A 15,393-nucleotide genomic window follows, 5' to 3' on the forward strand; every position below is an offset into this window, starting at 1 on the left:
GCTTTCGGCCATCGCTCATCCATATATTTATATGTACATATTCTTATTCATTCCTTTACACTTGTGTATGGTAGTTGTTGTGAAATTGTTAGATTACTTGTTAGATATTACTGCACGGTCAGAACTAGAAGCATTTTTGATTTGATGGCTTGTTGTCAGGCTCAAAAAAAGCCTAAAATTTGCAGACACGGTAGTGATGACACCATAGGCCTAGTTGTTCTCCGCACCAGACAGGATGCACTTGCCAGCATACTTGGGGTCCAACACGTACGCTGCGGCATGTATGGGCTTCAGGCAGAAGTCTTCACGCTTTTTGATGTATTTCAGAACTGCAGTTTCCTCTGCGTGGAGCAACAGTGAAGTGGGCAGGGCAGTACGGATTTCTTATCTTACATCTGCAAACAGAGTCTGAAAATCAGACAGGATGGCATTGTCTCCCTCAATCCGTGCAATGGCTACTGCTATAGGTTTCAGAAGTTTTGGGCTGCTTACCACTCTCTCCTGAAATACATCATCCAGGAGAATCCTCTTGATGGGGCTGTCCATATCTGCAGACTGTCATATGGCCATTTCTTGGAGAGACTCCTTCCCCTCCAAGCGACTGTCAAACATGATGATGACACCACCCAACAGGTGTTTCTGGGCAGCTTCAATGTGGTGCTCTTATTCTTCTTCTCACTTTGATTGGTGAGGTAGATTTCTGCTATAACTTGATGACCCTTCACATACCTAACCATTTCCTTGACTCTCTTATAGAGTGGATACATTGTTTTCAGTTCCATGATGTCCTCGAGGAGCAGATTCAATGCATGTGCAGCACAGCCAATGGGTGTGATGTGAGGGTAGGACTCCTCCACTTAAGACCAAGCAGCCTTCATGTTCACAGCACTGCCTCACCAGTGCAAATACCTTCTGTGGTCCAAGGTTATTGATGACTGCCTTCAGCTCATCTGCAATGTAGAGACCGGTGTGTCTGTTGTCCCTTGTGTCTGTACTCTTGTAGAATACTGGTTGAGGGGTGGAGATGATGTAGTTAATTATTCCTTGCCCACGAACATGCGACCACCCATTCAAGATGATTGCAATAGTCTGCTTTCTCTATGATTTGCTTGACCTTCACTTGAGCTCTGTTGAACTCTTCATCCAGCAAATTACTAGATAAATTATGTTTGGTTGGAGGGGTGAATGCTGGGTGAAGAACATTCAGAAATCTCTTCCAATACACATTGCCTGTGAGCATCAGGGGTGAACCAGTTGCACACACAGCTCGAGCAAGACATTCGTCAGCATTTCTCTGACTACGTTCCTCCATTGAGTAAAAAAACCACGAGGACCATGAGCTGTTGCTATCAATAAGGTGTCTGATTCATAATTAGCACCTCGAATAGAAGTAGAGGGACTTTGCCAGAGGTTGCTTGTTGTGAGCACTGGGGTAACTTTATACACTTGGCCAGATGATTCTGCATCTTTGTTGCATTCTTCACATATGATTTGGCACAGTACTTGCAAATGCACACAGCTTTACCTGCTACGTTAGCTGCAGTGAAATGTCTCTACACATCTGATAGTGCCCGTGGCATTTTCCTGTAAAGATTTGATTTTTTTTGGTAAAAAACCCCAAATACAATTTCATGTACAGATAAATAATTAAGCAGTTAGATTAAACAACTCCTTTGTAAGATAAATGTTTAAAATGAAACATGTATGGAAACAGGTGAATTAACACTCCTCAGTTAGCAGGCTCAAACAAGCTAAAATCCACATGGTAGCAAAAACTAACTAACAGAAATTGTTAAGTTATAAATGATTTAAACACTTTGCTGTAGGCTACTATTTACTAGTTAACAAAAAAAAAAATCAGGTATGTCATAAAATATATTCACCCCACCAAGTATTGTAATCAAAACTTACCAGAAAACATGTAGTCCTTGGCTCAGACATGTAGTAGTGTGGGCTCAATTGCATCTCATTAGTGTGCAAGATCTTGAGAATCAGCTGTACATGTGATGGAAGTGTGCACTGTGCATGCAGAGGGTTGCAATTCCATTGAATTGGGGATAGTTTAACCAAAATATGCCACAAGACATAGAATTGCATTATGTGTATCCCACAAAAAAGGTTCACTGTTATAAGCTAACTTTTAAAAATAATTTTAAGCAAAATTCCCCAAATTCCAGGGCTTAACTTCACATGGAAAGAAAAATTCTGTACATTTACCAGAAAGTTTCCGACCTTTTGCAACCCTATATACATTACATATATAGAGTGTGTGAACATGTTGGCTGAGTAGACATTTAACAGCGAACACACAAGAAACATAAAGCAAAGTACTTCTTTGTAGTTTGAGGAGCTATGCTTTTTTAATGGCTTTTAACCTCTAACTCCTCTCCTAAAGTATCAAAAGTATGTGGATTATGTCATTGTACGAACATTGGAGAAAGACTACCACTGTGGTCAGTTAAGTATAGTGGCTGGTGGGGGTCTACTTGGGAAGAGTGGGTCCACCGAGAGACTGAAGTGAGATGAGTTTAGGCCCCCCTGATGCCTTCCCAATCCCTCGGAGAGAGCCCCTCTCCACTCTCACCAATAACCAACATTGAATCTAAGCTATAATGACAAATAAGGAATAATAATGATTAAACATCCTCTCCTAATCTGTTTGCAAGTCACAAATAAATAAAATTACATTGTTATAAAGTTAAATCCTCTCTCTCCCAAGCCAAACCCATCCTTCTCCATCTCACCCTCCCAGTTCTCTCCCCTTTACCCCACCCAAGTCAAGCTTGTCCCAACCTCCCCTCCTTAGCCACCCTTGCCCACACAAGCCAAGCTTGTCCCATCCTCTCATCCTTGCCCACCCTTGTATTTGTATTTATTATGGATCCCCATTAGCTGCTGACACTCTTCCTGGGGTCCAGCAAAATTAAGGCAGTTTATACAATTTTCAAAACAATACAATACATTCACATATTTCACAACTGTGTGCCCTCAGGCCCCTACTCAATCACTACCACATATCTACAGAACTAAATCCATGTGTATCTATGTGTATAGTGCCTATGTTAGTGTGTGTGTGTGTGTGTCTATGTTTGTGTTGCTTCGCAGTCCCCACTGTTCCATAAGGTGTTTTTTAATTTATTTTTTAAATCTAATTTTACTGGTTGCATCACTTACTTGATGTAAAATAGAGTTCCATGTATTCATGGCTCTATGTAGTACTGTGTGCCTCCCATAGTCTGTTCTGGACTCTGGGACTGTGAAGAGACCTCTTGTGACATGTCTTGTGGGGTATGCATGGGTGTCCAAGCTGTGTGCCAGTAGTTTAGACAGACAGCTCAGTGCATTCAACATGTCAATACCTCTCAAAAATACAAGTAGTGATGAAGTCAATCTCTCCTCCACTTTGAGCCAGGAGAGATAGAGAGCTAATAATAATAATATGCATGTCAATGTACATCCAAGGACCAGTCGTGCTGCCCTGTTCTGGGTCAGTTGCAATTTTCCTATATCCTTTTTTTGTGGCACCAGACCACACAACTGAACAGTAGCCAAGGTGCGACAAAACGAGGGCATGTAGGACCTGCCTTGTTGAAAGTGTTGTTAGGAAGGCAGATCAGCACTTTATTATGGACATACCTCTCCCCATCTTAGCTACTATAGTATCAATATGTTTTGACCATGACAGTCCAGGGTTTGACCATTTATAATCCAGGGTCACTCCAAGCAGTTTAGTCATCTCAACTTGCTCAATTTCCACATGATTTATTACATGATTTAGTTGAGGTTTGGGTTTGAATGTTTGGTTCCAAATACAATGCTTTTAGTTTTAGAAATATTTATGGCTAACTTATTCCTTGCCACCCTCTGAAACTAACTGCAACTCTTTGTTAAGTGTGGCTGACGTGTATAGTGTTGAGTCATCATGGCTTTACTCAAAGTCAGTTGCATGTCATTAGTAAAAATTGAAAAAAGCAAGGGGCCTAAACAGCTACCCTGGAGAATTCCTGACTCTACCTGGATTATGTTTGAGAAGCTTCCATTAAAGAACACCCTCTGTGTTCTGTTAGACAAGTATCTCTTTATCCACATTATAGCAGGGGGTGTAAAGCCATAACACATACGTTTTTCCAGCAGCAGACTATGATCGATAATGTCAAAAGCTGCACTGAAGTCTAGCAAGACAGCCCCCCCAATTATTTTATCATCAATTTCTCTCAGCCAATCATCAGTCATTTGTGTAAGTGTTGTGCTTGTTGAGTGTCCTTCCCTATAATCTTGCAGAAAGTCTGTTGTCGATTTGTTTACTGTCAAATAGCATTGTATCTGGTCAAACACAATTTTTCCAGAAGTTTACTAAAGGTTGGTAACAAGCTCATTGGTCGGCTATTTGAGCCCACCCAAGCTAAGCTTCTCCCTACCTCCCATCCTTGCCCACCCTTACCCACCCAAGCCAAGCTTGTCCCAATCTCCAATCTTTTCCCTCTCTCCCCATCTCTCAGACACACTTACATCCATCCATCAATCGACTTACTCTTCTATTTTCATTTATTCTCATTCACTTACATACAGTTGAAGTCGGAAGTTTACATACACCTTAGCCACATACATTTAAACTCAGTTTCAGAATTCTTGACATTTAATCCAAGTAAAAATTCCCTGTCTTAGGTCAGTTAGGATCACCACTTTATTTTAAGAATGTGAAATGTCAGAATAATAGTAGAGATAATTATTTCAGGTTTTTACTTATTTCATCACATTCCCAGTGGGTCAGAAGTTTACATGCACTCAATTAGTATTTTGTAGTATTGCCTTTAAATTGTTTAACTTGGGTCAAACATTTCAGATAGCCTTCCATAAGCTTCCCACAACAGGTTGGGTGAATTTTGGCCCATTCCTCCTGACAGAGCTGGTGTAACTGAGTCAGATATGCAGGCCTCCTTGCTCGCACACGCTTTTTCAGTTCTGCCCACAAATTTTCTATAAGATTGTTTATACTTGCGAACTGTTTGTACAGATGAACGTGGTACCTTCAGGCATTTGGAAATTGCTACCAAGGATGAACCAGACTTGTGGAGGTCGACAATTTTTTCCTGAGGTCTTGGCTGATTTCTTTTGATTTTCCCATGATGTCAAGCAAAGTTTGAAGGTAGTCCTTGAAATACATCCACAGGTACACCTCCAATTGACTCAAATGATGTCAATTAGCCTATCAGAAGCTTCTAAAGCCATGACATCATTTTCTGGAATTTTGTTTAAAGGCACAGTCAACTTAGTGTATGTAAACTTCTGACCCACTGGAATTGTAATACAGTGAATTATAAGTGAAATAATCTGTAAACAATAAACAATTGTTGGAAAAATTACTTGTGTCATGGACAAAGTAGACATCCTAACCGACTTGCCAAAACTATAGTTTGTTAACAAGAAATTTGTGGAGTGGTTGAGAAATGAGTTTTAATGACTCCAACCGAAGTGCATGTAAACTTCCGACTTCAACTGTAAGTTTCTTGCAAAAGTGAACAATGAAGGTTTTAGTTCCACAGTGATATTTTTACCAGTTCACATGGAATTGTTGTGCAATTTAAATGTTTAAATATTAAACTTTGTGAACAGATGAAATGTAATTTTAGCTTCTAAATGAGAGAATTGGTTTTCATAAGTGAACTAGGCTCAACTCCGTGGCCCCGCCCAAGTGAACAGACATTGGTTGTAAACTATGAAATACGCCCTGCTCTCCCCACTACATAAGCCCGTTATTGAATTTAACATTTGTGTTCCCGAATACATGAGGACGACGGTCCATACGTTAAAAGGGCTAATATGGAACTACAGAACTAAGTCAACTTCAGCGTGAGCTTAAAGTATGGCAACTTGGTATTAACTTTGAACTCTTATTCACCAAAGAAGTGATACCTCCTAGCCGTTTAGTGAGCAGTAGCAGCTGTAAATGTGGGCTAGGAAAGGACGGACAAAGTATCTCTTCTAACAAACACACGGCGGTACGACAACGTATCCGTTCTACCACAAGACATATTCTTCAAAGGACAAGGGAGATCTCTGTTGGGCAACACGGCCTTCCATCTACGACCAACCTATTGAAGCACCGCTCAGAGTAAATATTTCTTGCATTTTCCTTTTCCAAATGGGCAGTTATTTAGAATGCATAAGATTCTGTATTTACGATAACATGGCTTTACAAGATCCGATCAGAGACCAAATTTCTTTGTTCCTCAGTCTTCCCACGCTTTCATTCAAAACCCAACCCCCTTTCTTTGTGTAACCAGCCGTCGTATCGGTTCCATCTGCTTGGGACGTTTTCTTTTATGAAATAATTAGTAATCAATGTATGACCCATCCTGTGTATATGTGTAATTTGGTGTGATTGTTTAGGTATTTAGTAAATAAATAATTAAACCAAATTTTGCATTGCTGATTCAACTTGTTAGTCAGGGTTCGTGGAGATAACCAAGAATTCTACGACTTCGGATGAGACTGAATAAGGTGACGATTAAGAATTGACCGCCATTGATGTAAAATACTTATTTATTTTTTATTTCACCTTTATTTAACCAGGTAGCAAATGAGAACAAGTTCTCATTTGCAACTGCGACCTGGCCAAGATAAAGCATAGCAGTGTGAACAGACAACACAGAGTTACACAATTAACAAGTCAATAACACAGTAGGAAAAAAAGGGAGTCTATATACATTGTGTGCAAAAGGCATGAGGAGGTAGGCGAATAATTACAATTTTGCAGATTAACACTGGAGTGATAAATGATCAGATGGTCATGTACAGGTAGAGATATTGGTGTGCAAAAGAGCAGAAAAGTAAATAAATAAAAACAGTATGGGGATGAGGTAGGTAAAAATGGGTGGGCTATTTACCGATAGACTATGTACAGCTGCAGCGATCGGTTAGCTGCTCAGATAGCAGATGTTTGAAGTTGGTGAGGGAGATCAAAGTCTCCAACTTCAGCGATTTTTGCAATTCGTTCCAGTCACAGGCAGCAGAGAACTGGAACGAAAGGCGGCCAAATGAGGTGTTGGCTTTAGGGATGATCAGTGAGATACACCTGCTGGAGTGCGTGCTACGGGTGGGTGTTGCCATCGTGACCAGTGAACTGAGATAAGGCGGAGCTTTACCTAGCATGGACTTGTAGATGACCTGGAGCCAGTGGGTCTGGCGACGAATATGTAAGCGAGGGCCAGCCGACTAGAGCATACAGGTCGCAGTGGTGGGTGGTATAAGGTGCTTTAGTGACAAAACGGATGGCACTGTGATAAACTGCATCCAGTTTGCTGAGTAGAGTGTTGGAAGCAATTTTGTAGATGACATCGCCGAAGTCGAGGATCGGTAGGATAGTCAGTTTTACTAGGGTAAGTTTGGCGGCGTGAGTGAAGGAGGCTTTGTTGCGGAATAGAAAGCCGACTCTAGATTTGATTTTCGATTGGAGATGTTTGATATGAGTCTGGAAGGAGAGTTTACAGTCTAGCCAGACACCTAGGTACTTATAGATGTCCACATATTCTAGGTCAGAACCATCCAGGGTTGTGATGCTAGTCGGGCGTGCGGGTGCAGGCAGCGAACGGTTGAAAAGCATGCATTTGGTTTTACTAGCGTTTAAGAGCAGTTGGAGGCCACGGAAGGAGTGCTGTATGGCATTGAAGCTCGTTTGGAGGTTAGATAGCACAGTGTCCAAGGACGGGCCGGAAGTATACAGAATGGTGTCGTCTGCGTAGAGGTGGATCAGGGAATCGCCCGCAGCAAGAGCAACATCATTGATATATACAGAGAAAAGAGTCGGCCCGAGAATTGAACCCTGTGGCACCCCCATAGAGACTGCCAGGGGACCGGACAGCATGCCCTCCGATTTGACACACTGAACTTTGTCTGCAAAGTAGTTGGTGAACCAGGCAAGGCAGTCATCAGAAAAACCGAGGCTACTGAGTCTGCCGATAAGAATATGATGATTGACAGAGTCGAAAGCCTTGGCAAGGTCGATGATAACCAGGTCTTTAAGAGTTTATTCATAAGGTAACAGCTCTATAAACATCCTTTCGTGGTGCCCTGACGTTCTAGTTAATTACATTTACATGATTAGTTTTGTCAGGTAATATTAATTACAGAGAAATTATTTTATAGAATAGCATGTCATATCACTTAATCCGGTATAGCAAAGACACAACAGATCATATCCCCTCCACCTTACCTGCCACCCTAGACCCACTTCAGTTTGCATACCGCCACAACAGGTTCAAACGACGCAATCGCCATCACACTGCTCTAACCCATCTGGACAAGAGGGATACCTATGTAAGAATGCTGTTCATTGACTACAGCTCAGCTTCAACACCATAGTACCCTCCAAGCTCATCATCAAGCTGGAGGCCCTGGGTCTCAACCCCGCCCTGTGCAACTGGGTCCTGGACTTTCTGACGGGCCGCCCCCAGGTGGTGAAGGTAGGAAAACATCTCCACTTCGCTGACCGTCAACACTGGGGCCCCACAAGGGTGCGTGCTCAGCCTCCTCCTGTACTCCCTGTTCACCCACGACTGTGTGGCCATGCATGCCTCCAACTCAATCATCAAGTTTGCAGACGACACAACAGTAGTAGACAGCCTACAGGGAGGATGTGAGGGCACTCGGAATGTGGTGTCAGGAAAACAACCTCTCACTCAATGTCAACAAAACAAAGGAGATGATCGTGGACTTCAGGAAACAGCCCCCTATCCCCCTATCCACATCGAAGGGACAGCAGTGGAGAAGGTGGAAAGTTTTAAAGTTCCTCGGCGTACACGTCACAGACAAACTGAAATGGTCCACCCACACAGACAATGTGGTGAAGGCGGCGCAACAGCGCCTCTTCAACCTCAGGAGGACAACAACCACCCGAGCCACTGCCTGTTCACACTACTACCATCCAGAAGGCCATCAGACTGCTAAACAGCAATCACTAACTCAGAGGCTGCTGCCTACATTGAGACCCAATCACTGGCCCCTTTAATAAATGGATCACTAGTCACTTTAAACAATGCCTCCTCAAATAATGCCACTTTAATAATATTTACATATCATATGTATATACTCTATTTTATACCATCTATTGCACCTTGCCTATGCTGCTCAGTCATCGATCATCCAGGTAGCCTAGTGGTTAGTGTTGGACTTGTAACCGAAAGGTTGCAAGATCGAATCCCCGAGCTGACAAGGTAAAAATCTGTTGTTCTGCCCCTGAACAAGGCAGTTAGCCCACTGTTCCTAGGCCATCATTGAAAATAAGAATTTGTTCTTAAAATAAAAGGTAAAAAATAAATATATGTACATATTCTCATTCACCCCTTTAGATTTGTGTGTATTAGGTAGCTGTTGGTAAATTGTTAGATATTACTGTCGGAACTAGAAGCACAGGCATTTCGCTACACTCATTAACATCTGCCAACCATGTGTATGTGACCAATAACATTTGATTTGTATTCCTCTGGCCTGAACTACACTCCGATGTATTTTGGAACAAAATACTTTCGAGAGCTTAATTTAGCATTTTCAAAATACAAAATAGTTTTCTATTCAATTGTTTATAGCGGTTAACAATTATGTCACCCCTTTTCACCCTGCATTGGTATCAGGAATCTGATGGCACTACGGTGTGAAAAGAGCGTCTGCTAAATGAGCTAAATATAAATGTACATGTAAAAATTAACAATTGCAAAGCATGCTTAGTATTATTCTAATTAGCTCTGCCCAGAATGAAGGCCAATAATAATACCCAGTGTGCTTTGCAGTTCGTTTTTGGTATGTTCATTTTCACATTTACAGTGCATTTACATTTTGGGTCAGTTAGCAGACACTAATCCAGAGTGATTTACAGTCATTGCATTCACCTAAGGTAGATAAACAACAACATATCACAGTCATAGCAAGTAAAACATTTCCTTAACCGTTACTGAGAATGTTGTTGCAGTTTGGGCCAGCAACTTGCAAATCTATTTCTGTATTTTAAAATACCAAATACATGTATTTTAATGAAATATATTTAAAAATCCAAGTATTTTGTAGTTTATTTTCATATATTGATCTTTATGGTATTTTATAATTTTTGAAGATCCCTGGCTACAGGGAGTCGGAGCCCTTTACTGCCAACATCCACTGGTTTGCATTGGTGAGTCAGAGGCAACACTCAGCCCCGCAGCTCCAGACCTCTTGTCACTCCTCCTTAATACTTTCATTAAAGTGATTACACACACAGCCCTTTTGTTTTAGCTCTTGTCATTGTTGTGGCAAATATAACTTACTGCACCAAGGGAATTAATTGGCTGGCGTTGACCTGTGGGGTGACAAAGACAAAGACAAATCCTCTGACTCAGGGGATACTTAGTCAGTGTGCCCTAAAAGCCCCTCATCATACTGAAATAGAGGGAAACATCCAAGCGGTCTTGAGTGCTACTAAAATAGTCTATATTTTTAGTATGTGGTACTTCAGGCCTCTTTATTGTGTTCTCTCACACAGCATGGCCTGCTGCTAGTGCTGAAGGCTCCGGCTGAAGGATCAAAAGCACCAGCCTGATTTAGTTAGTGGAGAACTTCCTGACAATATTCCTTTAAACTGGAAAATGGAACATTTTTCCTCTGCGGCTTCCTCTAGGAGACAACGACAGTGTACATGCAGTCCAAGAATGACAATAGGGATTGTGGTGGTAACATCCTGCCTTGCACACACTGTTTCTTCTTTAAATGGTAGCAAACACAAATAGGTGGCATCAATGTAGAATAAGACATGACACTTCATCCTTCAAATCTGAAATGATCAAGGGTTTTATGAAGTTAGCTACACTGGTATGGCCTAATTTTTATCCCGGTTCTAAAATTATATTACCTTGTTCTATCTTTGTATGACACTAGTTATATATTACCTTGTTCTATCTTTGTATGACACTAGTTATATATTACCTTGTTCTATCTTTGCATGACACTAGTTATATATTACCTTGTTCTATCTTTGTATGACACTAGTTATATATTACCTTGTTCTATCTTTGTATGACACTAGTTATATATTACCTTGTTCTATCTTTGTATGACACTAGTTATATATTACCTTGTTCTATCTTTGTATGACACTAGTTATATATTACCTTGTTCTATCTTTGTATGACACTAGTTATATATTACCTTGTTCTATCTTTGTATGACACTAGTTATATATTACCTTGTTCTATCTTTGTATGACACTAGTTATATATTACCTTGTTCTATCTTTGTATGACACTAGTTATATATTACCTTGTTCGATCTTTGTATGACACGTTATATTACGATCTTTGTATGACACTAGTTATATATTACCTTGTTCTATCTTTGTATGACACTAGTTATATATTACCTTGTTCTATCTTTGTATGACACTCGTTATATTACCTTGTTCTAGCTTTGTATGACACTAGTTATATATTACCTTGTTCTATCTTTGTATGACACTAGTTATATATTACCTTGTTCTATCTTTGTATGACACTCGTTATATTACCTTGTTCTATCTTTGTATGACACTCGTTATATTACCCTGTTCTATCTTTGTATGACACTAGTTATATATTACCTTGTTCTATCTTTGTATGACACTCGTTATATTACCTTGTTCTAGCTTTCTATTGAACTACTTATATTACCTTGGCAGTGGAACTTATTTATGTGTTATGGGAATATTGTGTGTTTTCACTATTGATGCCCTAAATGGAGATTCAGCCAACATCATTTATAATTCATCAGCACATCTACAGTTTGGGTCATTCTTTTTTACAATGGGGGTTTCCATTAGCAATGGGACTCATTAAAGAGTCCTGATTACAGCAGGCATTATTTATATTTCTACACTTTGTTGCAAATGAATCCAAATTCCTTTGGACAATAAGCTTGAAGCCATGAATCTGGGGAGGTTCCAGAGGAGGAGCCCTGAGAGGATGAGATCAATAATTTGGTTAGAAATAGCGGGGCTGTGCTGGTGGCTCCTCTCTGCCGCTGAGATTACTGAGTACTTCAATCAGATATGTGCATCACCAAATGCAACATCTCAAGTGACTCTTTACTGTCTGTCAAAGGTATCTTTCCTCACTGTTTTGATGTCAATCACAGCTAAACAGGTGGCAGCTGTTGCAATGTCTGTCCTATAGGTATTACTTTCAAGCAGATTTAAAGCCACTAATTAAAAGCTTAATTCCCCCTGTCGTGCATCACCAGAGGCTTTTAGAGAAACGAAGAGACCATTTAAAAAGCAAGCAGACAACACGATGGCAAAGTGCAAAGAAAAGGGTGTCTGGCTGGAAGATAATGGAAGATAATTACATTCATGATAAAGAATATTATTTTGCTCCAATCAACAAATATAATTTGATGCATCAGCGTTGTCATTTGAATAATAAATGTAAACACTTTTAATGTCCTTTGTATCCACTGGCCTTGAAAATGTGCAACAGCAACGATTATCAATTATTCTGTATAAACACAATGTGTGGCTCATTACTGAACTGAAATGTTGACCTCACATTGTTGTAAGTATAAATAAAAGTAATTATCATCACTACTAATAAATTATTTACAAGGCAGGTATAAATAAAAAATTATACACATTAATTAGCTGTTCAGTAACTTGCAATTAGATCATTTGGACAGCCAATTTACCAAATTATTTAGCAAAATCCATACAATGGAGGGGTCCTTAGCTTACAGGGACTTTGGTGGTCTGCTTAAAACATGTTGGTATTAAAAATGGAATTGATCAGAAAATTGATCAGTGTAGACATTGTTAATGTTGTAAATGACAATTGTAGCTGGAAACGGCTGATTTAAAAAAAAATGGAATATCTACATAGGCGTACAGACTCCCATTATCAACAACCATCACTACTGTGTTCCAATGGCACGTTGTGATAGTTAATCCAAGTTTATTATTTTAAAAGGCTAATTTATCATTAGAAAACCATTTTGCAATTATGTTAGCACAGCTGAAAACTGTAGTGCTGATTAAAGAAGCATTCCAACTGGCCTTCTTTAGACTAGTTGAGTATCTGGAGCATCAGCATTTGTGGGTTCGATTAGACTCCGGAAGACTGTGTGATCATGATCTCCGCAGCCAATGTGAGTAAGACTTTTAAACAGGTCAACATTCAGAAGGCCGCGGGGCCAGACGGAATACCAGGAAGTGTACTCTGAGCATGCGCTGACCAACTGGCAAGTGTCTTCACTGACATTTTCAACCTCTCCCTGTCTGAGTCTGTAATAACAACATGTTTTAAGCAGACCACCAAAGTCCCTGTGCCCAAGAACACCAAGGTAACCTGCCTAAATGACTACCGACCTGTAGCACTCACGTCTGTAGCCGTGAAGTGCTTTGAAAGGCTGGTCATAGCTCACATCAACACCATTTTCCCAGAAACCCTAGACCCACTCCAATTTGCATACCACCCCAACAAATCCACAGATGATGCAATCTCTATTGCACTCCACACTGCCCTTTCCCTCCTGGACAAAAGGACACCTATGTGAGAATCCTATTCATTAACTACAGCTCAGCGTTCAACACCATAGTGCCCTCAAAGCTCATCACTAAGCTAAGGACCCTGGGGCTAAACACCTCCCTCTGCAACTGGATCCTGGACTTCCTGATGGGCCGCCCCCAGGTGGTAAGGGTAGGTAATAACACATCCGCCACGCTGATCCTAAACACAGGGGCCCCTCAAGGGTGTGTGCTCAGTCCCCTCGTGTACTCCCTGTTCACTCATGACTGCACGGCCAGGCACGACTCCAACACCATCATTAAGTTTGCCGATGACACAACAGTGATAGGCCTGATCACCAACAACGATGAGACAGTGTATAGGGAGGAGGTCAGAGACCTGGCCGTGTGGTGCCAGGATAACAACCTCTCCCGCAACGTGATCAAGACAAAGGGGATGATTGTGGTCGATAGGAAAAAGAGGACTGAGCATGCCCCATTCTTATCGACGGGGGCTGCAGTGGAGCAGGTTGAGAGCTTCAAGTTCCTTGGTGTCCACATCACCAGCAAACTATCATGGTCCAAGCACACCCAGACAGTCAAGAAGAGGGCACGACAAAACCTATTCCCCCTCAGGAGACTGAAAATATTTGGCAAGGGTCCTCAGATCCTCATAAGGTTCTACAGCTGCACCATCGAGAGCATGGTTGCATCACTGCCTGGTATGGCAACTGCGACCGCAAGGCACTACAGAGGGTAGTGCAAACGGCCCAGAAGACCAAAGCGGTGCCGGAGTGCCAAGTCTAGGTCCAAGAGACTTCTAAACAGCTTCTACCCCAAGCCATAAGAACATCTAATCAAATGGCTACCCAGACTATTTGCATTGCCCCTCCCCCTTACACCACTGATACTCTGTTGTTATCATCTATGCATAGTCCCTTTAAGAACTTTACCTACATGTACATATTACCTCAACTAACTGGTGTCCCCGCACATTGACTCTGTACCGGTACCCCCCCCCTGTATATAGTCTCTCTATTGTTATTTTACTGCTGCTCTTTAATTACTTGTAACTTTTATTTCTTAATTTTATCCATATTTTTTAAAACTGCATTGTTGGTTAGGAACTCGTAAGTAGGCATTTCACTGTAAGGTCTACACCCGTTGTATTGGCGCATGTGACTAATAAAACATATGATTTGATTTGATTACAGGCTCAAAATGGCCAGAAACAAATAACTTTCTGAAACTCGTCAGACTATTCTTGTTCTGAGAAATTAAGGCTATTCCATGCGAGAAATTGCCAAGAAACTGACACTCGTACAACGCTGTGTACCACTCTCGTCACAGAACACCGCAATCTGGCTCTAACGAGAATAGAAAGAGGAGTGGGAGGCCCCGGTTCACAACTGAGCAAGAGGACAAGTACATTAGTGTGTCTGGTTTGAGAAACACGCCTTACCTTAATATTTTATTTTCATTGGCCAGTCTGAGACATGGCTTTTTCTTTGCAACTCTATCTAGAAGGCCAGCATCCCGGAGTCGCCTCTTCACTGTTGACGTTGAAGACCACCGTGTTCTTGGGACCTTCATTGCTGCAGACTTTTTTGGTAACCTTCCCCAGATCTATGCCTCGACACAATCCTGTCTCGGAGCTCTACGGACAATTCAAAAAGGTTGACAACATTGTTCCAAAAAGCACCTTGATGATCATCAAGACTCTTTGAAGAATGTTCTATGAACAGATGAGTCAAACTTTTGGACGACATGGGTCCCAGAGTTTAAGCAGTTCTGCATGGAAGAGTGGGCCAAAATTAATCAACAATTACAGGAAGCGTTTGGTTGGAGTCATTGCAGCTAAAGGTGGCACAACCAGTTATTGTAGCTAAAGGTGGCACAAC

Source organism: Oncorhynchus tshawytscha, linkage group LG14 (genome assembly GCF_018296145.1).
Source record: "Oncorhynchus tshawytscha isolate Ot180627B linkage group LG14, Otsh_v2.0, whole genome shotgun sequence".
Classification (NCBI taxonomy): Eukaryota; Metazoa; Chordata; class Actinopteri; order Salmoniformes; family Salmonidae; genus Oncorhynchus; species Oncorhynchus tshawytscha.